The 27,775-nt window shown below is 36.1% G+C and overlaps 2 long non-coding RNA genes across 6 annotated transcripts; both read right to left on the minus strand.

Annotated features, from left to right (window-relative positions):
- Positions 1–406: 406 nt before the first annotated feature.
- On the minus strand, positions 407–10,739 carry LOC135108494 (uncharacterized). The gene is made up of 6 exons (XR_010272302.1): positions 10,321–10,739; positions 6,359–6,710; positions 5,197–5,548; positions 3,987–4,338; positions 921–2,314; positions 407–773 (listed from the first exon to the last, which is right to left on the minus strand). It is a non-coding gene; the product is annotated as an uncharacterized LOC135108494 (long non-coding RNA).
- A 2,340-nt stretch (positions 10,740–13,079) lies between these two features.
- LOC135108496 (uncharacterized) lies at positions 13,080–27,599 on the minus strand. Of its 5 annotated transcripts, XR_010272308.1 has the most exons (7): positions 21,978–22,246; positions 18,040–18,391; positions 16,844–17,195; positions 15,689–16,040; positions 15,289–15,406; positions 13,584–15,030; positions 13,080–13,436 (listed from the first exon to the last, which is right to left on the minus strand). It is a non-coding gene; the product is annotated as an uncharacterized LOC135108496 (long non-coding RNA). The 5 variants fall into 5 exon arrangements; XR_010272305.1 differs by lacking the exons at positions 15,289–15,406; positions 21,978–22,246 and adding an exon at positions 27,372–27,599; XR_010272307.1 differs by lacking the exons at positions 15,289–15,406; positions 21,978–22,246 and adding an exon at positions 27,368–27,599.
- Positions 27,600–27,775: the final 176 nt, after the last annotated feature.

Genomic DNA, 27,775 nt, shown 5'->3' on the forward strand with positions numbered 1-27,775 from the left:
AGTCTACTCTCCATTCATTATATATATATATATATATATATATATATATATATATATATATATATATATATATATATATATATATATATATATATATATATATATATATATATATATATATATAATATATATATATATATATTATATATATAAAACATATGAACAATTCAGTAAGATTTCATGAATACTGGGTTGGGGGGAAGGAGAAGTACAAGTATTTCCTTTTCCTTTTAGAAAACTTATTAACATGATGTTATGTATTTATTTCACTGATTAATCTTTAACTAGTAATTGACTAGTGTGTGTGTGTGTGTGTGTGTGTGTGACAGAGAGAGAGAGAGAGAGAGAGAGAGAGAGAGAGAGAGAGAGAGAGAGAGAGAGAGAGAGAGAGAGAGAGAGAGAGAGAGAGAGAGAGAGAGAGAGAGAGAGAGAGAGAGAGAGAGAGAGAGAGAGAGAGAGAGAGAGAGAGAGAGGCATTATGTGTGGAGTTGAATATATTTGGAAGTAGATTTATGCATTTTTGTAGCTCAATTCTGTCTTTACTTCATTGAGTTTTACAAGTAGAGATCTTGTTTTTGAAGTGTTACCTTTGTCATACTTGATACCTATGTTGTGAAACGGAGGAAATGTTCACAATTTTTTGGGTGTTCAATATTAAACACAAAGCCCTGCTACCAATGAGACTACAGCCATAGAAATACATGTTGGTTCAGCTACAGGTGCACCATCAAATACACACTAGACTGCCCTGTTCTTAGTTCTTCTTCTGGTACCTTAAGGAAGAAATAATAGTGTAAACATTAATAACATTTTGACATTAAAATAAAATTTATATGTAGATGTATATCTTAAGGTGATAATATATTCAGAAATTTCAATATATACACACCACTCTAAAATCAAAGGTACTGAAATTTAACCTTAGTAAAAATGGAGTCTTTCCTTTCTCCAAGCAGGTGAAGTAACCCCAATATAACTAAGCAAGCATCTGGTGCAAATAAATAAATATATAAATAAATATGATAATAAGTAAATCAAATAAACAAAAGAAAATTAACTGTGTAAGGAAAAAGTGAAGACATGGTCACATCCAATAGGACAGTCCACTAATTTGAGTACCAATCTTTTAAAATTCTCCTGTAATTATTGCTTTATCACATAAGAATTAACAAAAATAAAGCTCCTCGATGGTTCTACTAATTATATGAATGACAAGCATTTTGATTGAATGCTCAGAACGACCAGTATACTAATGATTTTTGTCGTTTGTGTCACAGCAGCAAATCTTTTGTACGAGTATGCGGTTATGTTTTTTACTTGAGACACTATTTGGGTAATATCATAATGCAATAATGCTTTGTCTAGCAAGTCCTCGTAAGAATATGATGAGTACTGATCGAAAAAAAAAAAAGAAAGAAAGAAAACCCCAGCCGAACCTACATGCCCCGACATAACGCACTGATGTCCCGAACTCCCGATTCTTCTCATCATATCCACCAAAACAGTGTGAGAAGTCCTGAATTTCATCACAACCATGGAAGAAACCTTTATCAGACTGTTTGCACTTGCACTACTGCCGGCAAAGGTGACTCCAAGAATTCTATCTCCACACAAATTAGTGACCTGTCTTATTGGACTGCAAGGGAAGAGGATGCAGCTAACATTTCTAAAAAGATTGATGATATTTACATTTTAAATTTCAAATTGGACAGCCTATTGGGTTTATTTACACTAGAAATAATGTCTTTCTTTACGAGAGAGAGAGAGAGAGAGAGAGAGAGAGAGAGAGAGAGAGAGAGAGAGAGAGAGAGAGAGAGAGAGAGAGAGATGCTTTACACCTATTAAAATCTTTAACATCACTTATGCTGCAAACAATTATTTAGCCGTAGCACTCAGCCAAAAAAATTGATAGAAGAGCAGGAATTTAACAATTAAATTAGTACCTTTATAGAAATTGGTGCAAGCATTACAGTTAGATAGGTCATGCTTAATACAATGTTTGGTTTTTGCATGCAGCATAGTTTCATGAATACTAGGCTTATAAAAGTGAAAGATGCATTGCTAATAATGAAAAGATACATATATTAAATTGCTACCAGCTACTGAAATGAACAAATTGAACTAAACATTACTCGCATTGACTTTCATCGTGGTCATAGAGTTCAAGTAAGGTTTCTATATACAGAGGAACTGCTTTTCTTTTTTTGAGAATGGCAATTATTGGGAGCCTATATTTCTCCAGCCCTTTCAAAACTGCTACTCTTGGGTCTGGTTCATCCGCTTGTGGTTCTAATCTCAGGAACTCCTTGATTATCTGTAAAGATATAAGCATCAAATAATTATAAGTGAAGGTTACAGAGATGAGCATCTGCAATAACTGTACTTAGTTATGAGTGCTTATCTCCCGTCACTGAGGCCTTTGAGCCTGAGAGGGAGAATAGAAGTACCAGTAGTTAAATATCAATTACCTACTATAAAATATAAATAGCTATATACATTATAGCCCTACAAATAAAGTTGACAATTAGTAACAATATGTAGCAAAATCCATAAAGTGTACATATATACACACTTATGCCATCAAAAGTCTGAATCCACGGGTACAAGTTCAGGATTTCTGCTACAAGAATGTTCCCCTTGATTATTTTTTTGTGTCTCTCAGAGAGTGTCAACTGCATGAGGCGTTCAGTCTGAGGAAAATCATTAAAGTAAAATTAGTTTTCATAAGTTGACTGTCCCGCCAGCCTCCCTCTCTCCCTCATATATATATATATATATATATATATATATGAGGCGCGTGGTGACGTAAGTGCCAAAGCGCCAAATATAAAAAACTGAGAAAAACGCGGTCAAAGTTTTGCGACTTTCAGAATGCGATAACTCCGTAACGGATTAAGATAGAAAGCTCATTTTGGTCTTAAATGAAAGCTTACGTTGTGAGAGATGCGAGTCATCTGACTCGTCCTCACTCACCAGTGTTGTCCTCGTCCTGTAGCGGCTGGGGGTCATCTACAATGTCCTCACTGTCACTGTCGTACTCTAGGTGGTCCTCATCCTCGTCCTCAGTGCTGTCATCTTCTTCAGTATTATCCAGTTCCTGCTGCTTCCTGATGATGAACTGAAGGTATGGCTGGTTGACATTTGGGATGAACTCAAGCAGCTGTTGCAGGTGTTGCAGTTTGCCAGGCTGAAGTCGACGTATTGTGGGGTACTTCTGGGGTAGTTGCAGGATGAACACTGGCTTCCCCGGGCTCGGCAGGGAGGGGTAGCGGGAAGAATGGCGCGTTCTCATTGGCCCAATTTTGCCCAGGCGGCGCGGTAGAGCGGTTCCCATTGGTCGCCGCCGCTCCCGCCACCACAAACACAACATTGGCGCTTTAAACACAGCCTCATCCCGTGGGGTCGCGACAGAACAGAGGTGCTTAAGGCTAATTTACCTTTTTCTTCCCCCTGATTCTCGACCTTATGGTCGAATGGCGCTTTGGACGCCTGTTTCAAACTCGGGAGCTAGACTGGAGATAACGAACAGGTTTCAACGTGGGACAAGAGTAAAAATGGCGCTTTGAACGCTAGTCTAGACCGTGAGGGGTCCCACCAAACCGGGCAAAGCTACGGGCGACATACCCTTCTCTTTAGTGGGATTTTCCACCATATTGCAGTTGTCGGTTTGAACTGCCGATTACGCAGTTGAAAAGTAGAGGGTTTGGAGATGGGAATGGAGCAAAAAAGTGATTTTCCATCTTGGTGGCGCTTTGGCACTTATGTCACCACGCGCCTCATATATATATATATATATATATATATATATATATATATATATATATATATATATATATATATATATATATATACAAGCATCATTTTTCAGTGGCTATCCACCAGTACCATTGAAATTGCTTACATAAGAGCAGGTATTTTAAAACAACACCAGTAAAGAAGTCTCTGAAATATAAAAAAGATAAATCAAGCGTACAAATATCACATACCTTATCTAACTCGGGATCTTTCTTCATCCAATGTAGAGCAAGCCACTGTCTATGTCTCTCTAATGACTCATCATCTTCTGAATGGGGCCTTGGTGGAAGGTAAGCCTTTACTCCATACATCAGTAGACACGTAGTCTCTTTTGGCGCTATGCAAGGGATCTTCTTTTTCCTTGACGTCACCTGAGTCACTTTGGAATCCTGCCTCTTTCTTGAATTCTGAAACTTGCGCTGGATGCGCAATTTCCATTGCAGCTGCAATTCATGCTCCTCGAGATCACTGTTTCTCAGGATGGCAGGAAATGATGTCAAAACAGCATTTGCCATATTCATATACTGTTCTGATGTTGGATAGCTGAAATATGATAATGATAATAATAATAACAATAATAATAATAATAATAATAATAATAATAATAATAATAATAATAATAATAATAATAATAATAATAACAACAACATATTATTAATAATAATGTCACAATACCTTGATATGTAATAATGATGATAACAATAATAATGATATCAATCTAGCTAACTATATAGATGGCTTAACTCCTTTTATTATAAATTATTATTATTATTATTATTATTATTATTATTATTATTATTATTATTGTTCTTCTTCTTAACAATCACCTAATTGTTATGAGTGCTTATCTCCCGTCACTGAGGCCTTTGAGCCTGAGAGGGAGAATGGAAGTACCAGTAGTTAAATATCAATTACCTACTATAAAATATAAATAGCTATATACATTATAGCCCTACAAATAAAGTTGACAATTAGTAGCAATATGTAGCAAAATCCATAAAGTGTACACACTTATGCCATCAAAAGTCTGAATCCACGGGTACAAGTTCAGGATTTGTGCTAAAAGAATGTTCCCCTTGATTATTTTTTTGTGTCTCTCAGAGAGTGTCAACTGCATGAGGCGTTCAGCCTGAGTAAAATCATTAAAGTAAAATTAGTTTTCATAAGTTGACTGTCCCGCCAGCCTCCCTCTCTCCCTCATATATATATATATATATATATATATATATATATATATATATATATATATATATATATATATATATATAAGCATCATTTTTCAGTGGCTATCCACCAGTACCATTGAAATTGCTTACATAAGAGGAGGTATTTTTAAACAACACCAGTAAAGAAGTCTCTGAAATATAAAAAAGATAAATCAAGCGTACAAATATCACATACCTTATCTAACTCGGGATCTTTCTTCATCCAATGTAGAGCAAGCCACTGTCTATGTCTCTCTAATGACTCATCATCTTCTGAATGGGGCCTTGGTGGAAGGTAAGCCTTTACTCCATACATCAGTAGACACGTAGTCTCTTTTGGCGCTATGCAAGGGATCTTCTTTTTCCTTGACGTCACCTGAGTCACTTTGGAATCCTGCCTCTTTCTTGAATTCTGAAACTTGCGCTGGATGCGCAATTTCCATTGCAGCTGCAATTCATGCTCCTCGAGATCACTGTTTCTCAGGATGGCAGGAAATGATGTCAAAACAGCATTTGCCATATTCATATACTGTTCTGATGTTGGATAGCTGAAATATGATAATGATAATAATAATAACAATAATAATAATAACAATAATAATAATAATAATAATAATAATAATAACAACATATTATTAATAATAATGTCACAATACCTTGATATGTAATAATGATGATAACAATAATAATGATATCAATCTAGCTAACTATATAGATGGCTTAACTCCTTTTATTATATTATTATTATTATTATTATTATTATTATTATCATTATTATTGTTCTTCTTCTTAACAATCACCTAATTGTTATGAGTGCTTATCTCCCGTCACTGAGGCCTTTGAGCCTGAGAGGGAGAATGGAAGTACCAGTAGTTAAATATCAATTACCTACTATAAAATATAAATAGCTATATACATTATAGCCCTACAAATAAAGTTGACAATTAGTAGCAATATGTAGCAAAATCCATAAAGTGTACATATATACACACTTATGCCATCAAAAGTCTGAATCCATGGGTACAAGTTCAGGATTTCTGCTACAAGAATGTTCCCCTTGATTATTTTTTTGTGTCTCTCAGAGAGTGTCAACTGCATGAGGCGTTCAGCCTGAGGAAAATCATTAAAGTAAAATTAGTTTTCATAAGTTGACTGTCCCGCCAGCCTCCCTCTCTCCCTCATATATATATATATATATATATATATATATATATATATATATATAAGCATCATTTTTCAGTGGCTATCCACCAGTACCATTGAAATTGCTTACATAAGAGGAGGTATTTTTAAACAACACCAGTAAAGAAGTCTCTGAAATATAAAAAAGATAAATCAAGCGTACAAATATCACATACCTTATCTAACTCGGGATCTTTCTTCATCCAATGTAGAGCAAGCCACTGTCTATGTCTCTCTAATGACTCATCATCTTCTGAATGGGGCCTTGGTGGAAGGTAAGCCTTTACTCCATACATCAGTAGACACGTAGTCTCTTTTGGCGCTATGCAAGGGATCTTCTTTTTCCTTGACGTCACCTCAGTCACTTTGGAATCCTACCTCTTTCTTGAATTCTGAAACTTGCGCTGGGTGCGCAATTTCCATTGCAGCTGCAATTCATGCTCCTCGAGATCACTGTTTCTCAGGATGGCAGGAAATGATGTCAAAACAGCATTTGCCATATTCATATACTGTTCTGATGTTGGATAGCTGAAATATGATAATGATAATAATAATAACAATAATAATAATAATAATAATAATAATAATAATAATAATAATAATAATAATAATAATAACATATTATTATTAATAATAATGTCACAATACCTTGATATGTAATAATGATGATAACAATAATAATGATATCAATCTAGCTAACTATATAGATGGCTTAACTCCTTTTATTATATTATTATTATTATTATTATTATTATTATTATTATTATTATTATTATTATTGTTCTTCTTCTTAACAATCACCTAATTGTGCTTTTGTCCCAGTGAAATTGGCAGATAGTGGGTACACTATCTGAATAGTACACTCAAAGGTGGTTTCACACCTATCAGTGCTGTATTAGTATCGTATAGTGTCAGTGATATCCATGTCGCTTTCGTGACGTCTATGCACAAATATCCTTTCAGATGTGGAGTTAGCTATGATTGTCATGATTCTTGATGAAGAGCAAGATGCTTTCTTAACAAAAAATAAAGAAAAGAAAAGTGGGTACATGAAACGTGGAAGAAAAAGAGAAACTGAATGAGATTTTGCTACTCTGTACGAGGAATTAATTAATGATGAAACAAAAATTTTCCAGTACTTAAGAATGTCCAAAAACTGTTTGATGACATTGCTCAGTGATGTGTGGTGTGGTGTGGTATGGTGTGGTGTGTTATGATGTGGTGTGGTGTGATGTGGTGTGTTCTGGTAAGTATAATGTACAATGTGATTAATTACATCAATTAAAATGAGTATTTATCACCATTTCAATTTCTTCTATTTTATTTCAAACACTTGTCCGACATCCGTGAAAATTTTTAAAATACCAGTGACAACGATATTCCATTTCATGGAATGGAGACGTAACAATCACTTCAGTCAAAACACGGTACTTCGCCGGACGTGTGTAAATGCTTCTGCTGAATTCCAAAATGATGAATTTTTTTTTACTGACACTGAAGCACTGAACAGCACGGAACGAATACGGCACTGATGTGTGTGAAGCGACCTTAACCCGTATCCCTCTGGAGGCATATTCCCGAAGTCTGGTAATGTTTCGGCTCATTTACTCTTGTAGCGGTTAGGTTAGGTTAGATTAAGTTACGAATAGGTAATTTTGTGCGAGAATCTCAATGAGACTATTTTAGAGAGAATCCTACAGTTAGTTTTGGAGCTACAGCCTTGTGTCCATACAGGCTGGTGGACAACTCCTTCCAGACTTCAGAAATATGCATTCTGGCCCTTCACAAGAACTGACATCAGATCCCGGTATGAACACAGACGGTGCATCCCATGTTCTTTTGTCCCTCTTCTCATTGCCTTCCCATTATATATATGTATATATATATATATATATATATATATATATATATATATATATATATATATATATATATATATATATATATATATATATATATATATATATATATATATATATATATATATAACACTCAACATCCCTACATGCAACAAAACTTACCAAAACACACTCAAAATACACTCAAAACATCCAAAACACAACCAAAACACATCACAACACCCCAAAATGCCCACTACACTCACCTAAACACAACCAAATATTGAATATTCACTCAAAACACCCCGTAACATCTAAAAATATCCAAATAACCCACCCCAACCACGCTGAATTTATCCAAAACACACTCAAAGCACCCCAATATACTTAAAACTCATCCAAACACACTCAAAAGATTTAAAACACCCAAAATACACTACAACACCCCAAAACTCATCAAACACACCCAAAACACATCAAAACATCCAAAACACACTTAAAGCACCACTCAACACCACAAACACGCCACAAACACACCCTTAAAGACCCAAAACTACTTGCACACAATCAAATACACCTCAAAAGACCCGACACACTTACCCAAACTCACCAAAACACTTAAAACAGAAAATAAACCTAAAACAAACTTACTACACCTCAATATACCCCCAAACACACCCATAACACACAAAAACATTCCACAATATACTCAAAACACCCCACACGACTCAAACCACTTACAATATAACTAAAAACATCCTAAACCACATTTAAAACACCCAAAATTCACCCAAAACACAACGATAACACCAAATATACACCCAAAACACACCTAAACACCACCAAAACACACTCTAAACACCCCACAATATTCCTACATACATCCTAAACACGTAAAACACCCAAAACACACCAAATATTACAGAGAACTGCAGCGCAGCAAGGGAAACTAAGCTAAATATTGTTTACCTGTTTTGCCTCCTCCTCCATTTCTTTTTGTTTCTTCCTTCTCCTCTTTCATTTCTCTTATTTTCTTCCTTCTACTACAACTATCTACACGCCTGACTTTAGAAACAGCTAGAAACACTTGGAAAACACTGGAAATTACGGTAAATATTGAGAAGACACTGGAGCAGACCGAGTCCCGAATCCTTGATGACGTCACAGGCGAGGTGCCGGCGCCCCGCTGCCATACGTACGTAACGTATTTAATTTTGAAATTGACCCATAGAAAAAATGAAGCTAGGCTCGAATGCATTATATATTCTGACTTGACAATTACTTTAATTAATATTCACAATATCAAAACACCTCCAGTCTCAGTAGTTATAAAGTAATATTATGCGAAATATGGAAAAAGTGTTGGAAATTTTGACACCATTAAAAACACTGAAAAGTCCACCTATTCCACTTTACACTGGTAAAAAAGCATTTTAAAAAATCTGAACTATTTTTTTAAAATAATGCACACTTAGTTGCAAGCTACAATAAAAAAATAAAGAAGCTAAAAAATGACAAAATCACCACTTTCAACAGGATAATAAGCCTATTCAAATTCCACATACTTAACTCAACAGAAACGCAACATACTTTAAAAATCATAAACGATTTTTTGAAGCAATAAAATCTTCATTAAAGCCTCAAATAAAAAAGCCAAAAACCAGGCTGGGTAAATTTCACCGTACAAACTGCCCCTTATTTACATAAAAAACAACACCAAATTCAGCACATTTACTTAACTGAAGCAAGAAAAACACTTCAAAAGCAACGAAATATTTTTAGAAACCATAAAATCTTACTATACAAGCCAAATAAATTAATTCAGAAAAATAAAAAAAAATATTGGAACCAACAAGCCGGAACAGGTGCCAGTCCATCATGGCGGCCCTCGGGGGCGACCTCAGTGGGGGCGCCGGCGGCCATGTTGCTTTATTTATTCCTATATAACACCAAAACCAGGCAATGACGGATATATCTGACCAGCGGATATGAAGGCTAGACATGTGGATCCATCTTGTGATATGTTAGGCTTACAATAAGTGAGAGAGGAGACAAATAATGGCTAATAATACAGCTGACGGCTTGTTTACATATTGGGGAACATTAAATATTTGAATAAATTTCCAACTCTTTCCAGACTCAGACGTAAACAAAACCTAAATATAAATAATTAACCCCTAAAAAAACTAAATAACGAATAATGAATCCTAAATAAACGAATACAAGACACTACAGGGAGGATTAGGGTGTTGTGAAGGCAGTAAGGCTGACTGAGGAGAGACTGGCCCCGCTGGACTCACCTTACGTACTCGTGCCTCTCTGGTGATGCTTGACGGTGCTTGGTGCAGGAAGAAGGTGTCGGGAAGACGGAAACACTGGTTAATAGAGCGTATAGGGCAAGATTGACCAGTGCTGACCAAAACACTGCAGCCAGCCAGCCGCTCGCCGTGGTAACTCCCCAGCGCCACCTGTCACTGATCCAACACCCACCCACACACACACACACACACACACACACACACAAAAGTTGACATGCTATCAAATAATATGTCAAATAATATAAATATCCTCACTTCCTGACTCTCCTTTCCCCACTCCACCCCCGATAAGTGATTAAGAACGCAATCTTCACTCAGTGCGGCACCGTGTCACCGCAGCAAACACGAACCAGGGCAGAATAGGCTCAACTGAAATGCTCCTACTCTCCCCCTCTCTCTCTCTCTCTCCTCACGACTGTTTTTCAAAGGTATAAAAGATGATTATCAGGGTTTTCAATGGTGTTTCTCCTGTTATTAATGTAGAAATGTTGTTAATCTGTCGCTAAAACCGTAAAAATACCCTTGAAGACCTGTGCAACTACTGACAGAGAGAGAGAGAGAGAGAGAGAGAGAGAGAGAGAGGTAACTAGCAATAACACTCACACACACATACACACACCAGTGCATTTATACGAAGGACTCTCCTGAACTAGACGAGGTCATACTTTGATGTATAATTTGGAAATCAGCTATTTTTTTCTATTAAGACACACGCAATTAAACGCTGATTTCCGAACGTGTCACTTGCGATCATACCACGTACTCTCGTGGCCTTGCAATGCGCGGCTGCTTAACGGGATGCACGTTCTCTCCTTATGATACAAGTTATTTCCGAAACGTGTCATTTTTTTTTTCCCTACGTCCACTCAGAGGTCAAGCATACGCAGCTCACTGGCCCTTCCTTCCGCCTCCATCTTTCACTTTGTCCTCCAAAACCGTGGGGAGGGTACAGTGTCGCCCCACACACTCGCCACTCACTTTTCCTGCCTTTCTTACACTCTCGCGCGCCAGCAAGGCCTAGTACCTTTATGTCACACAAAACCAAAGTTAGTCGTGTGCTGACTAACTTTTCTTAGTAAAACCCATGGGGTCTAGAACGAGTGGCAGCATTAGTCACAGTGACTAACATAATGTTAGTCAATTTGTGACTAACTGAGCACTCAACCTGAGTATGGTCTTACTCAAATATATATGACTAATGCCTTCGTACTGTTCACTGCTTCTACTAACCTCATTAGTAAAGTGGATCATAGGTTAGTCAATTAAATGACTAATTAGTTAGTCTTTCTTAGGCAGATGATGAATCATTAGTACCTTTAATACTAGCAGCTAGCTACTGCTGTCTCAAGGTTAGGGAAAGAATAGGTAATAAATTCAATATATTCATATACAATTAAATGTTCCCTCCATTTCATTGCATTAAAAAAAATAAATAAATAAACACTATAATTTTTATCATCTATAGTATAATATGCTTTTCACATGAACATTTAACAGAAAGCTCCCCTCAAAACTGTAATGATATATAAAACAGATGTAAAAAATAAACTCCATTACTAACACTTCATCCTAGCATGAGAAAAAAAAAAAGCAACACAAAACAATCTGTTTTGACAAGCCATTAAGTAAATAATACACATTTGTGAGTATTAATCACTAAAACTTGCAATGTGGAAAAGAAAGTAAGCATCTCTTAAGATATGAATATTAAACCTTCCTCCCATTCATAAACTAAAGGAAAAAATATGTAAGTAAAGTTAACATAAATTAAATGTAAGGAGTTACAGACCCTGTAAAGAATAATTAATTAGTCCACTGCTAATCATTATATCACAGTACTTTTAAGAAACTTAGGGAAACAACCAGTGCAAAAATAGACATTTAACCTTATTTGTACAAGCTTTTAACCCAGATCATATCCATATGTCACCATTAATCCTTTAAAGCCACACAAAAAAAGAAAATGAGTATTTCTAAGGGATATACTAACTAAACAAATCTACAGAAATGCTCAGAACAGTAATAAAGAAGCTTCATGTATCATTTGCAATAACATAGAGAAATAAAAAAAAAAAAAGGTAAAAAATGCATATAAAAAAAAAATATATGCATCATATGGTACATGAAGAATACTTCCCAATTTGGAGAGAGAGAGAGAGAGAGAGAGAGAGAGAGAGAGAGAGAGAGAGAGAGAGAGAGAGAGAGAGAGAGAGAGAGAGAGAGAGAGAGAGAGAGAGAGAGAGAGAGAGAGAGAGAGAGAGAGAGAGAGAGTCTACTCTCCATTCATTATATATATATATATATATACGAGTATATATATATATATATATATATATATATATATATATATATATATATATATATATATATATATATATATATATATATATATATATATATATATATAAAACATAAGAACAATTCAGTAAGATTTCATGAATACTGGGTTGGGGGGAAGGAGAAGTACAAGTATTTCCTTTTCCTTTTAGAAAACTTATTAACATGATGTTATGTATTTATTTCACTGATTAATCTTTAACTAGTAATTGACTAGTGTGTGTGTGTGTGTGTGTGTGTGTGTGTGTGTGTGTGTGACAGAGAGAGAGAGAGAGAGAGGAGAGAGAGAGAGAGAGAGAGAGAGAGAGAGAGAGAGAGAGAGAGAGAGAGAGAGAGAGAGAGAGAGAGAGAGAGAGACGAGAGAGAGAGAGAGAGAGAGAGAGAGAGAGAGAGAGAGAGAGAGAGAGAGAGAGAGAGAGAGAGAGAGAGAGAGAGAGAGAGAGAGAGAGAGAGAGAGAGAGGCATTATGTGTGGAGTTGAATATATTTGGAAGTAGATTTATGCATTTTTGTAGCTCAATTCTGTCTTTACTTCATTGAGTTTTACAAGTAGAGATCTTGTTTTTGAAGTGTTACCTTTGTCATACTTGATACCTATGTTGTGAAACGGAGGAAATGTTCACAATTTTTTGGGTGTTCAATATTAAACACAAAGCCCTGCTACCAATGAGACTACAGCCATAGAAATACATGTTGGTTCAGCTACAGGTGCACCATCAAATACACACTAGACTGCCCTGTTCTTAGTTCTTCTTCTGGTACCTTAAGGAAGAAATAATAGTGTAAACATTAATAACATTTTGACATTAAAATAAAATTTATATGTAGATGTATATCTTAAGGTGATAATATATTCAGAAATTTCAATATATACACACCACTCTAAAATCAAAGGTACTGAAATTTAACCTTAGTAAAAATGGAGTCTTTCCTTTCTCCAAGCAGGTGAAGTAACCCCAATATAACTAAGCAAGCATCTGGTGCAAATAAATAAATATAGAAATAAATATGATAATAAGTAAATCAAATAAACAAAAGAAAATTAACTGTGTAAGGAAAAAGTGAAGACATGGTCACATCCAATAGGACAGTCCACTAATTTGAGTACCAATCTTTTAAAATTCTCCTGTAATTATTGCTTTATCACATAAGAATTAACAAAAATAAAGCTCCTCGATGGTTCTACTAATTATATGAATGACAAGCATTTTGATTGAATGCTCAGAACGACCAGTATACTAATGATTTTTGTCGTTTGTGTCACAGCAGCAAATCTTTTGTACGAGTATGCGGTTATGTTTTTTACTTGAGACACTATTTGGGTAATATCATAATGCAATAATGCTTTGTCTAGCAAGTCCTCGTAAGAATATGATGAGTACTGATCGAAAAAAAAAAAGAAAGAAAGAAAGAAAACCCCAGCCGAACCTACATGCCCCGACATAACGCACTGATGTCCCGAACTCCCGATTCTTCTCATCATATCCACCAAAACAGTGTGAGAAGTCCTGAATTTCATCACAACCATGGAAGAAACTTTTATCAGACTGTTTGCACTTGCACTACTGCCGGCAAAGGTGACTCCAAGAATTCTATCTCCACACAAATTAGTGACCTGTCTTATTGGACTGCAAGGGAAGAGGATGCAGCTAACATTTCTAAAAAGATTGATGATATTTACATTTTAAATTTCAAATTGGACAGCCTATTGGGTTTATTTACACTAGAAATAATGTCTTTCTTTACGAGAGAGAGAGAGAGAGAGAGAGAGAGAGAGAGAGAGAGAGAGAGAGAGAGAGAGAGAGAGAGAGAGAGAGAGAGAGAGAGAGAGAGAGAGAGAGAGAGAGAGAGAGAGAGAGAGAGAGAGAGATGCTTTACACCTATTAAAATCTTTAACATCACTTATGCTGCAAACAATTATTTAGCCGTAGCACTCAGCCAAAAAAATTGATAGAAGAGCAGGAATTTAACAATTAAATTAGTACCTTTATAGAAATTGGTGCAAGCATTACAGTTAGATAGGTCATGCTTAATACAATGTTTGGTTTTTGCATGCAGCATAGTTTCATGAATACTAGGCTTATAAAAGTGAAAGATGCATTGCTAATAATGAAAAGATACATATATTAAATTGCTACCAGCTACTGAAATGAACAAATTGAACTAAACATTACTCGCATTGACTTTCATCGTGGTCATAGAGTTCAAGTAAGGTTTCTATATACAGAGGAACTGCTTTTCTTTTTTTGAGAATGGCAATTATTGGGAGCCTATATTTCTCCAGCCCTTTCAAAACTGCTACTCTTGGGTCTGGTTCATCCGCTTGTGGTTCTAATCTCAGGAACTCCTTGATTATCTGTAAAGATATAAGCATCAAATAATTATAAGTGAAGGTTACAGAGATGAGCATCTGCAATAACTGTACTTAGTTATGAGTGCTTATCTCCCGTCACTGAGGCCTTTGAGCCTGAGAGGGAGAATAGAAGTACCAGTAGTTAAATATCAATTACCTACTATAAAATATAAATAGCTATATACATTATAGCCCTACAAATAAAGTTGACAATTAGTAACAATATGTAGCAAAATCCATAAAGTGTACATATATACACACTTATGCCATCAAAAGTCTGAATCCACGGGTACAAGTTCAGGATTTCTGCTACAAGAATGTTCCCCTTGATTATTTTTTTGTGTCTCTCAGAGAGTGTCAACTGCATGAGGCGTTCAGTCTGAGGAAAATCATTAAAGTAAAATTAGTTTTCATAAGTTGACTGTCCCGCCAGCCTCCCTCTCTCCCTCATATATATATATATATATATATATATATATATATATATATATATATATATATATATATATATATATATATATATATACAAGCATCATTTTTCAGTGGCTATCCACCAGTACCATTGAAATTGCTTACATAAGAGCAGGTATTTTAAAACAACACCAGTAAAGAAGTCTCTGAAATATAAAAAAGATAAATCAAGCGTACAAATATCACATACCTTATCTAACTCGGGATCTTTCTTCATCCAATGTAGAGCAAGCCACTGTCTATGTCTCTCTAATGACTCATCATCTTCTGAATGGGGCCTTGGTGGAAGGTAAGCCTTTACTCCATACATCAGTAGACACGTAGTCTCTTTTGGCGCTATGCAAGGGATCTTCTTTTTCCTTGACGTCACCTCAGTCACTTTGGAATCCTGCCTCTTTCTTGAATTCTGAAACTTGCGCTGGATGCGCAATTTCCATTGCAGCTGCAATTCATGCTCCTCGAGATCACTGTTTCTCAGGATGGCAGGAAATGATGTCAAAACAGCATTTGCCATATTCATATACTGTTCTGATGTTGGATAGCTGAAATATGATAATGATAATAATAATAACAATAATAATAATAATAATAATAATAATAATAATAATAATAATAATAATAATAATAATAACAACAACATATTATTAATAATAATGTCACAATACCTTGATATGTAATAATGATGATAACAATAATAATGATATCAATCTAGCTAACTATATAGATGGCTTAACTCCTTTTATTATATTATTATTATTATTATTATTATTATTATTATTATTATTATTATTATTGTTCTTCTTCTTAACAATCACCTAATTGTTATGAGTGCTTATCTCCCGTCACTGAGGCCTTTGAGCCTGAGAGGGAGAATGGAAGTACCAGTAGTTAAATATCAATTACCTACTATAAAATATAAATAGCTATATACATTATAGCCCTACAAATAAAGTTGACAATTAGTAGCAATATGTAGCAAAATCCATAAAGTGTACACACTTATGCCATCAAAAGTCTGAATCCACGGGTACAAGTTCAGGATTTGTGCTAAAAGAATGTTCCCCTTGATTATTTTTTTGTGTCTCTCAGAGAGTGTCAACTGCATGAGGCGTTCAGCCTGAGTAAAATCATTAAAGTAAAATTAGTTTTCATAAGTTGACTGTCCCGCCAGCCTCTCTCTCTCCCTCATATATATATATATATATATATATAAGCATCATTTTTCAGTGGCTATCCACCAGTACCATTGAAATTGCTTACATAAGAGGAGGTATTTTTAAACAACACCAGTAAAGAAGTCTCTGAAATATAAAAAAGATAAATCAAGCGTACAAATATCACATACCTTATCTAACTCGGGATCTTTCTTCATCCAATGTAGAGCAAGCCACTGTCTATGTCTCTCTAATGACTCATCATCTTCTGAATGGGGCCTTGGTGGAAGGTAAGCCTTTACTCCATACATCAGTAGACACGTAGTCTCTTTTGGCGCTATGCAAGGGATCTTCTTTTTCCTTGACGTCACCTCAGTCACTTTGGAATCCTGCCTCTTTCTTGAATTCTGAAACTTGCGCTGGATGCGCAATTTCCATTGCAGCTGCAATTCATGCTCCTCGAGATCACTGTTTCTCAGGATGGCAGGAAATGATGTCAAAACAGCATTTGCCATATTCATATACTGTTCTGATGTTGGATAGCTGAAATATGATAATGATAATAATAATAACAATAATAATAATAATAATAATAATAATAATAATAATAATAATAATAATAATAACAACATATTATTAATAATAATGTCACAATACCTTGATATGTAATAATGATGATAACAATAATAATGATATCAATCTAGCTAACTATATAGATGGCTTAACTCCTTTTATTATATTATTATTATTATTATTATTATTATTATTATCATTATTATTGTTCTTCTTCTTAACAATCACCTAATTGTTATGAGTGCTTATCTCCCGTCACTGAGGCCTTTGAGCCTGAGAGGGAGAATGGAAGTACCAGTAGTTAAATATCAATTACCTACTATAAAATATAAATAGCTATATACATTATAGCCCTACAAATAAAGTTGACAATTAGTAGCAATATGTAGCAAAATCCATAAAGTGTACATATATACACACTTATGCCATCAAAAGTCTGAATCCATGGGTACAAGTTCAGGATTTCTGCTACAAGAATGTTCCCCTTGATTATTTTTTTGTGTCTCTCAGAGAGTGTCAACTGCATGAGGCGTTCAGCCTGAGGAAAATCATTAAAGTAAAATTAGTTTTCATAAGTTGACTGTCCCGCCAGCCTCCCTCTCTCCCTCATATATATATATATATATATATATATATATATATATATATATATATATATATATATATATATATATATATACAAGCATCATTTTTCAGTGGCTATCCACCAGTACCATTGAAATTGCTTACATAAGAGGAGGTATTTTTAAACAACACCAGTAAAGAAGTCTCTGAAATATAAAAAAGATAAATCAAGCGTACAAATATCACATACCTTATCTAACTCGGGATCTTTCTTCATCCAATGTAGAGCAAGCCACTGTCTATGTCTCTCTAATGACTCATCATCTTCTGAATGGGGCCTTGGTGGAAGGTAAGCCTTTACTCCATACATCAGTAGACACGTAGTCTCTTTTGGCGCTATGCAAGGGATCTTCTTTTTCCTTGACGTCACCTCAGTCACTTTGGAATCCTGCCTCTTTCTTGAATTCTGAAACTTGCGCTGGATGCGCAATTTCCATTGCAGCTGCAATTCATGCTCCTCGAGATCACTGTTTCTCAGGATGGCAGGAAATGATGTCAAAACAGCATTTGCCATATTCATATACTGTTCTGATGTTGGATAGCTGAAATATGATAATGATAATAATAATAACAATAATAATAATAATAATAATAATAATAATAATAATAATAATAATAATAATAATAATAACATATTATTATTAATAATAATGTCACAATACCTTGATATGTAATAATGATGATAACAATAATAATGATATCAATCTAGCTAACTATATAGATGGCTTAACTCCTTTTATTATATTATTATTATTATTATTATTATTATTATTATTATTATTATTATTGTTCTTCTTCTTAACAATCACCTAATTGTGCTTTTGTCCCAGTGAAATTGGCAGATAGTGGGTACACTATCTGAATAGTACACTCAAAGGTGGTTTCACACCTATCAGTGCTGTATTAGTATCGTATAGTGTCAGTGATATCCATGTCGCTTTCGTGACGTCTATGCACAAATATCCTTTCAGACGTGGAGTTAGCTATGATTGTCATGATTCTTGATGAAGAGCAAGATGCTTTCTTAACAAAAAATAAAGAAAAGAAAAGTGGGTACATGAAACGTGGAAGAAAAAGAGAAACTGAATGAGATTTTGCTACTCTGTACGAGGAATTAATTAATGATGAAACAAAAATTTTCCAGTACTTAAGAATGTCCAAAAACTGTTTGATGACATTGCTCAGTGATGTGTGGTGTGGTGTGGTATGGTGTGGTGTGTTATGATGTGGTGTGGTGTGATGTGGTGTGTTCTGGTAAGTATAATGTACAATGTGATTAATTACATCAATTAAAATGAGTATTTATCACCATTTCAATTTCTTCTATTTTATTTCAAACACTTGTCCGACATCCGTGAAAATTTTTAAAATACCAGTGACAACGATATTCCATTTCATGGAATGGAGACGTAACAATCACTTCAGTCAAAACACGGTACTTCGCCGGACGTGTGTAAATGCTTCTGCTGAATTCCAAAATGATGAATTTTTTTTTACTGACACTGAAGCACTGAACAGCACGGAACGAATACGGCACTGATGTGTGTGAAGCGACCTTAACCCGTATCCCTCTGGAGGCATATTCCCGAAGTCTGGTAATGTTTCGGCTCATTTACTCTTGTAGCGGTTAGGTTAGGTTAGATTAAGTTACGAATAGGTAATTTTGTGCGAGAATCTCAATGAGACTATTTTAGAGAGAATCCTACAGTTAGTTTTGGAGCTACAGCCTTGTGTCCATACAGGCTGGTGGACAACTCCTTCCAGACTTCAGAAATATGCATTCTGGCCCTTCACAAGAACTGACATCAGATCCCGGTATGAACACAGACGGTGCATCCCATGTTCTTTTGTCCCTCTTCTCATTGCCTTCCCATTATATATATGTATATATATATATATATATATATATATATATATATATATATATATATATATATATATATATATATATATATATATATATATATATATATATATAACACTCAACATCCCTACATGCAACAAAACTTACCAAAACACACTCAAAATACACTCAAAACATCCAAAACACAACCAAAACACATCACAACACCCCAAAATGCCCACTACACTCACCTAAACACAACCAAATATTGAATATTCACTCAAAACACCCCGTAACATCTAAAAATATCCAAATAACCCACCCCAACCACGCTGAATTTATCCAAAACACACTCAAAGCACCCCAATATACTTAAAACTCATCCAAACACACTCAAAAGATTTAAAACACCCAAAATACACTACAACACCCCAAAACTCATCAAACACACCCAAAACACATCAAAACATCCAAAACACACTTAAAGCACCACTCAACACCACAAACACGCCACAAACACACCCTTAAAGACCCAAAACTACTTGCACACAATCAAATACACCTCAAAAGACCCGACACACTTACCCAAACTCACCAAAACACTTAAAACAGAAAATAAACCTAAAACAAACTTACTACACCTCAATATACCCCCAAACACACCCATAACACACAAAAACATTCCACAATATACTCAAAACACCCCACACGACTCAAACCACTTACAATATAACTAAAAACATCCTAAACCACATTTAAAACACCCAAAATTCACCCAAAACACAACGATAACACCAAATATACACCCAAAACACACCTAAACACCACCAAAACACACTCTAAACACCCCACAATATTCCTACATACATCCTAAACACGTAAAACACCCAAAACACACCAAATATTACAGAGAACTGCAGCGCAGCAAGGGAAACTAAGCTAAATATTGTTTACCTGTTTTGCCTCCTCCTCCATTTCTTTTTGTTTCTTCCTTCTCCTCTTTCATTTCTCTTATTTTCTTCCTTCTACTACAACTATCTACACGCCTGACTTTAGAAACAGCTAGAAACACTTGGAAAACACTGGAAATTACGGTAAATATTGAGAAGACACTGGAGCAGACCGAGTCCCGAATCCTTGATGACGTCACAGGCGAGGTGCCGGCGCCCCGCTGCCATACGTACGTAACGTATTTAATTTTGAAATTGACCCATAGAAAAAATGAAGCTAGGCTCGAATGCATTATATATTCTGACTTGACAATTACTTTAATTAATATTCACAATATCAAAACACCTCCAGTCTCAGTAGTTATAAAGTAATATTATGCGAAATATGGAAAAAGTGTTGGAAATTTTGACACCATTAAAAACACTGAAAAGTCCACCTATTCCACTTTACACTGGTAAAAAAGCATTTTAAAAAATCTGAACTATTTTTTTAAAATAATGCACACTTAGTTGCAAGCTACAATAAAAAAATAAAGAAGCTAAAAAATGACAAAATCACCACTTTCAACGGGATAATAAGCCTATTCAAATTCCACATACTTAACTCAACAGAAACGCAACATACTTTAAAAATCATAAACGATTTTTTGAAGCAATAAAATCTTCATTAAAGCCTCAAATAAAAAAGCCAAAAACCAGGCTGGGTAAATTTCACCGTACAAACTGCCCCTTATTTACATAAAAAACAACACCAAATTCAGCACATTTACTTAACTGAAGCAAGAAAAACACTTCAAAAGCAACGAAATATTTTTAGAAACCATAAAATCTTACTATACAAGCCAAATAAATTAATTCAGAAAAATGAAAAAAAATATTGGAACCAACAAGCCGGAACAGGTGCCAGTCCATCATGGCGGCCCTCGGGGGCGACCTCAGTGGGGGCGCCGGCGGCCATGTTGCTTTATTTATTCCTATATAACACCAAAACCAGGCAATGACGGATATATCTGACCAGCGGATATGAAGGCTAGACATGTGGATCCATCTTGTGATATGTTAGGCTTACAATAAGTGAGAGAGGAGACAAATAATGGCTAATAATACAGCTGACGGCTTGTTTACATATTGGGGAACATTAAATATTTGAATAAATTTCCAACTCTTTCCAGACTCAGACGTAAACAAAACCTAAATATAAATAATTAACCCCTAAAAAAACTAAATAACGAATAATGAATCCTAAATAAACGAATACAAGACACTACAGGGAGGATTAGGGTGTTGTGAAGGCAGTAAGGCTGACTGAGGAGAGACTGGCCCCGCTGGACTCACCTTACGTACTCGTGCCTCTCTGGTGATGCTTGACGGTGCTTGATGCAGGAAGAAGGTGTCGGGAAGACGGAAACACTGGTTAATAGAGCGTATAGGGCAAGATTGACCAGTGCTGACCAAAACACTGCAGCCAGCCAGCCGCTCGCCGTGGTAACTCCCCAGCGCCACCTGTCACTGATCCAACACCCACCCACACACACACACACACACAAAAGTTGACATGCTATCAAATAATATGTCAAATAATATAAATATCCTCACTTCCTGACTCTCCTTTCCCCACTCCACCCCCGATAAGTGATTAAGAACGCAATCTTCACTCAGTGCGGCACCGTGTCACCGCAGCAAACACGAACCAGGGCAGAATAGGCTCAACTGAAATGCTCCTACTCTCCCCCTCTCTCTCTCTCTCTCCTCACGACTGTTTTTCAAAGGTATGAAAGATGATTATCAGGGTTTTCAATGGTGTTTCTCCTGTTATTAATGTAGAAATGTTGTTAATCTGTCACTAAAACCGTAAAAATACCCTTGAAGACCTGTGCAACTACTGACAGAGAGAGAGAGAGAGAGGGAGAGAGAGAGGTAACTAGCAATAACACTCACACACACATACACACACCAGTGCATTTATACGAAGGACTCTCCTGAACTAGACGAGGTCATACTTTGATGTATAATTTGGAAATCAGCTATTTTTTTCTATTAAGACACACGCAATTAAACGCTGATTTCCGAACGTGTCACTTGCGATCATACCACGTACTCTCGTGGCCTTGCAATGCGCGGCTGCTTAACGGGATGCACGTTCTCTCCTTATGATACAAGTTATTTCCGAAACGTGTCATTTTTTTTTTCCCTACGTCCACTCAGAGGTCAAGCATACGCAGCTCACTGGCCCTTCCTTCCGCCTCCATCTTTCACTTTGTCCTCCAAAACCGTGGGGAGGGTACAGTGTCGCCCCACACACTCGCCACTCACTTTTCCTGCCTTTCTTACACTCTCGCGCGCCAGCAAGGCCTAGTACCTTTATGTCACACAAAACCAAAGTTAGTCGTGTGCTGACTAACTTTTCTTAGTAAAACCCATGGGGTCTAGAACGAGTGGCAGCATTAGTCACAGTGACTAACATAATGTTAGTCAATTTGTGACTAACTGAGCACTCAACCTGAGTATGGTCTTACTCAAATATATATGACTAATGCCTTCGTACTGTTCACTGCTTCTACTAACCTCATTAGTAAAGTGGATCATAGGTTAGTCAATTAAATGACTAATTAGTTAGTCTTTCTTAGGCAGATGATGAATCATCAGTACCTTTAATACTAGCAGCTAGCTACTGCTGTCTCAAGGTTAGGGAAAGAATAGGTAATAAATTCAATATATTCATATACAATTAAATGTTCCCTCCATTTCATTGCATTAAAAAAATAAATAAATAAACACTATAATTTTTATCATCTATAGTATAATATGCTTTTCACATGAACATTTAACAGAAAGCTCCCCTCAAAACTGTAATGATATATAAAACAGATGTAAAAAATAAACTCCATTACTAACACTTCATCCTAGCATGAGAAAAAAAAAAGCAACACAAAACAATCTGTTTTGACAAGCCATTAAGTAAATAATACACATTTGTGAGTATTAATCACTAAAACTTGCAATGTGGAAAAGAAAGTAAGCATCTCTTAAGATATGAATATTAAACCTTCCTCCCATTCATAAACTAAAGGAAAAAATATGTAAGTAAAGTTAACATAAATTAAATGTAAGGAGTTACAGACCCTGTAAAGAACAATTAATTAGTCCACTGGTAATCATTATATCACAGTACTTTTAAGAAACTTAGGGAAACAACCAGTGCAAAAATAGACATTTAACCTTATTTGTACAAGCTTTTAACCCAGATCATATCCATATGTCACCATTAATCCTTTAAAGCCACACAAAAAAAGAAAATGAGTATTTCTATGGGATATACTAACTAAACAAATCTACAGAAATGCTCAGAACAGTAATAAAGAAGCTTCATGTATCATTTGCAATAACATAGAGAAATAAAAAAAAAAAAAGGTAAAAAATGCATATAAAAAAAAAATATATATGCATCATATGGTACATGAAGAATACTTCCCAATTTGGAGAGAGAGAGAGAGAGAGAGAGAGAGAGAGAGAGAGAGAGAGAGAGAGAGAGAGAGAGAGAGAGAGAGAGAGAGAGAGAGAGAGAGAGAGAGAGAGAGAGAGAGAGTCTCCTCTCCATTCATTATATATATATATATATATATATATATATATATATATATATATATATATATATATATATATATATATATATATATATATATATATATATATATATATATATATATATATATATATATATATATATAAAACATAAGAACAATTCAGTAAGATTTCATGAATACTGGGTTGGGGGGAAGGAGAAGTACAAGTATTTCCTTTTCTTTTTAGAAAACTTATTAACATAATGTTATGTATTTATTTCACTGATTAATCTTTAACTAGTAATTGACTAGTGTGTGTGTGTGTGTGTGTGTGTGTGTGTGTGTGTGTGTGTGTGTGTGTGTGTGTGTGTGTGTGTGTGTGACAGAGAGAGAAGAGAGAGAGAGAGAGAGAGAGAGAGAGAGAGAGAGAGAGAGAGAGAGAGAGAGAGAGAGAGAGAGAGAGAGAGAGAGAGAGAGAGAGAGAGAGAGAGAGAAAGAGGCATTATGTGTGGAGTTGAATAACCTACCTGGGGGGGCTGCGCCCCCCCTGGACCCCCCCCTAAGATTATTAACCTTAACCTAACCTAACTGTGGGGGCTGCGCCCCCCCTGAACCCCCACTAAGGTTACTAACCTAACCTAACCTTAACCTAACCTAACTGGGGGGGCTGCACCCCCCCTGGACCCCCCCCCCTAAGGTTACTAACCTAACCTAACTTATATCCTTGGCTAGTAACCTAGCCATGCGATATTAACTTAGCCACGCAATAACAGTACAGTACCTAGGGAAATTTCCCTAGACTTGCCCAATCACAGATGGAATGGTCAGTGAGGCTCAGTTCGTTTCGGACAAATTTGTACGTGAAGCACTCACGAATGTATATGTTAATGAACAATAAAATTGTTTCCAAATCCAAATTAGATTTTTCAAAAAAAAAAGTATTTTTATAAATGCTCTCTTGCCACGAACACTTGCTTTTCTTTTCGTGACCTTTTGCCACCTTTTTCTGGCACCGCCAAAGCTTTCTATCAAGAAATAGAACAGCCTTGTTCCCACACTTGTCACAAACTCTTTCCTCTAGAATTAGTTTGTGGCGAACGCACAAGTCAAAGAGATCCTTTAGTTTTCCAGTATATTTTCTAACATAGTCAAATAATCCGCAATCGCAGTCAGCACACCTATCTCCCGCCATGACACTACTAAGAGTATATCAGCAGGCCACCCTTGCCAGCTTGTGTAGCTTCACTAGGGAGGGATGATTGTGGACTTAGTTTTTGGAGGCGGCGCGCTATTAATTTAATTACTACGGCCTTACAAAAGCCTTCCCCACATTGAAAACATCACACACATGTTCTATAGTAAGTACTCTATCACGTTGCAAAATTTTAATGAATAGAGAGGAGGTCCAACCCTGCAGATATACGCAGCTAAGTAAATACAACTTGCCAAAACACAATTCAAAATGGATTTTGGCATCATGAACTACAACTGCATTCCACAGCTTTATTTTATGCCTTGTTTACATATTATGCCTCCTAATTTCTGGATGCAGTAATTCTTATGTGTGCCATCAATAACACTGATGACAGTGAGGAATCCTGCAGCTTACATAATGTGTTTATCTCATAATAATATCCATATGAGAGAGAGAGAGAGAGAGAGAGAGAGAGAGAGAGAGAGAGAGAGAGAGAGAGAGAGAGAGAGAGAGAGAGAGAGAGAGAGAGAGAGAGAGAGAGAGAGAGAGAGAGAGAGAGAGAGAGAGAGAGAATAAATCTGAAGATGCCATGTACTGCATGAGCCTCAAAGGTTTTGGCTGATGGTTGGCTGCGCTGTACCAAAGTACCTGCAGCACAACTGCCTAGTGCATCCCTCACAAGGTCTATCACGTATGTAGAATGTCACCAAGGGCAGAACTCTCAATCACCTGATTATCATTATATTCTCATAGGACACTTCTCCTTTGTCGAAAATTGAGCTGCTGAGCTGTCATCCTGCTGCCTAAAAGTAATTTTTGGCACATTTAGAATTCCCCTCACCACTCCTAGCTGCTAAGTCTTTTAGGTCTTAAAGGTGATTATATATTACTGTACTTTAAAGGATTTTTAGAATTAAAAGTAAAACTGGTCACTGAAAGTGACCAGTTCAGCCTGTTAAAAGTGTATGTATACCAGCCTAAATAAGCAAGAAACAAATAAGAAGATGCACCCAGCAGCAGTGACACACAACACATCAAAGAATGTCACCTCAGCGAAATACCAATACAAGAATGCAAACTACCACCTTGAGCTGTACATACAGTATGTGTACATTATATACTTAGAATGCAAAGAAAACGCACAACTTAACACAATGGAGAAAATAACTAGACGACCTTAGCTGTGTGGCTGTTAGCACACGACTGAAATGTAACAGGCATTTCCCGGCAACCTTACCATGTATAATGTGCCAATTACCCCAAACCAGGCCACTTGGGTAACTATCATTGATGGCACTTTAATAGTCAATTTCTCATATCTTGTGCTAACATAATCATCATCTGTAACAAATGAAGAAGCGTTGGGGTCAGCCAGGCGTAGTGGCGTGCTGGGAGACTTCACTGCTGGCCCGTATTTTGAAACGCTTTCCCCTCTTACCACGACTATTTTCAAGGCAACAAAGATTATCAGCCGGATTCTCAGGTGAGTTTCTCCTGTTAGTAATGTAGAAAATTATCGTTAATTTGTTACTAGAACCATAAAAAAAAAAAAAAATAAAAAAAGTATAACGAACTGGGTGGTGCAGATGCGGCGGGATTTCAGAACATGGCCAAACATATTAAACAGATCCAATCACCACCACCGCCACCTCGTACAGAAGCCACACGCTCCGGTCCCTTCCCCCTAAGTCTAGCCATGGTCACAGGCACGGAAAAGTGTTAACCGGTCACAGGTTAAGGTGTGAAAACAGAAATGTGTGCGGAATAAGGCTGGAAGACCAAACACTAGGGGAAGGAAATGAAGCCATGTTCGTTTGCCACGCCACGAAATTTAAAAACGTAATATACATGCTTCCTTAACTTTACTTACCCTCGCCAAGGATCTGCAGACACAATAATGCAATATATTCGCTAGTCTCTATGAACTAATAATACACAGACCAAAACCAACTTAAATATTATAATACCTACGTCTTCCCGTCAGATCCCGGCCAGCGTCTCGCATTTTGCCTTATTTATCTCATTTCCTGTCTTTCTTCACTTCCTGCAGGATCCTGAAGACTTCTGTGGGGTGTCCTTAGTTCATTCTGCAGCCATCCTTGTTTCATGTTTGTCCAGGATGTGTGAAAATTTGGTAAAAATGTCAGACGAACAACACCTGTCCATCCCATTCTCCGCCATGTTGCCTTACGTGGTATTTAAAGATGGCGGCGTCTCTTGCTCTTGGCTTTTAAAAATGGTGGCGGGCTTTCTATTATTCTTCATCGTGTTATTGTTATCGTTGTTATTATTATTATCATTATTATTATTATTATTATTATTATTATTAGTAGTAGTAGTAGTAGTAGTAGTTGTAGTAGTAGTAGTACTAGTAG

The sequence above is a fragment of the Scylla paramamosain genome, chromosome 17, assembly GCF_035594125.1.
Source record: "Scylla paramamosain isolate STU-SP2022 chromosome 17, ASM3559412v1, whole genome shotgun sequence".
Taxonomy (NCBI): domain Eukaryota; kingdom Metazoa; phylum Arthropoda; class Malacostraca; order Decapoda; family Portunidae; genus Scylla; species Scylla paramamosain.